Source organism: Antrostomus carolinensis, unplaced genomic scaffold, assembly GCF_000700745.2.
Source record: "Antrostomus carolinensis isolate BGI_N321 unplaced genomic scaffold, ASM70074v2 scaffold23731, whole genome shotgun sequence".
In the NCBI taxonomy this organism is placed as follows: Eukaryota; Metazoa; Chordata; class Aves; order Caprimulgiformes; family Caprimulgidae; genus Antrostomus; species Antrostomus carolinensis.
This window is the reverse complement of record NW_010292444.1, coordinates 10,696-11,767: the sequence shown is the minus strand read 5'-3', so window position 1 is coordinate 11,767 and position 1,072 is coordinate 10,696.

The window sequence follows — 1,072 nt, the reverse complement described above, 5'->3', positions numbered from 1 at the left end:
CCCCATCCCGACCCCTCTTCAATCAGCTCCCCCACTTTTTTTAATTTGTGAAACTTGTAACTAGATGTTTACTGAATAAAGAAACAAGCTGTAAAGAATTGTTGGATCAGTCTTTACCTTCAGCTGACCTAATTGTGCCTCCTGTGGAATGAAGTAACCTCTTTCACATCCCTGGGAAATTGTTGAGGAGAAACTTGGTGTTTAATTCTCAGGGTTTATTTTCCTGTAGAAAGTAGCCATATAGCCTTCCCGTATAGTTACAAAGTGAGGTCATGCTCAACATGGGAATTATGAGAGAAGACCCAAGAAAACACTGTTTGCAAAAATACCCTTTAGTTGCTGTAGTGTTGCTGTGCACTCAAGGGAGATGGGTTGGTCTCTTGCTGCCTGGTCATCTCTGCAGCCCTGAATTGGGCCTCTGGGGCTCCTGCATGGCCAGGGAGTGTTTCCACTATTTTCTCATTGTTTCTCTGCAGCTGAGGCTGATGTCGTTACAAACAACCTTTTCTTCACTCCTTCAGTAGTAGGTGAAACTCGAGAGGTGTTAGGAATATAGGACTAGGAAATTCTCCTGGGATCATCAACTTGTGGAAACACAAAGCAGGAAGTTGATGCATGACTTAGACTTGGAAGCGGTGTGCTGGGATCCTGCCCTGTGTCCCCATGTTGTGCCTCTGGGCACAGAGGGACAGACACCTTGCTGAGGACAGACTATCTTGCCCTGGAAAAAAGATGCAGAATCCAGCCCCTGAAAGCTTAGGGCAGAGTTTACACGTGTTCGTCCTTCAAGGAAGTGCAGGGCAGACCCTTAGCTGCTGGCAGGCTCCTACACTCTTCTCTCCCATAGCAAACCCCAGCAAGGAGTCCTGGTCTTCAGGTGATGGCTTCAGGTCTGGTTGCAGTTGGAGAGGTCTCTGGCATTTGGGTGAGTGAAAGGAGGGACCTCAGTTGAGACAGTGAAGTGTTGAAGTGGGATAAGCCTGCTGTCCCTGGGAGCAGAATGAGTTTCTGCAGATGTCGTAGTCAAGGCAGGCCCTGAAGAGAGCAAGGCCGAAGGAGGAGCTCCAAGGGA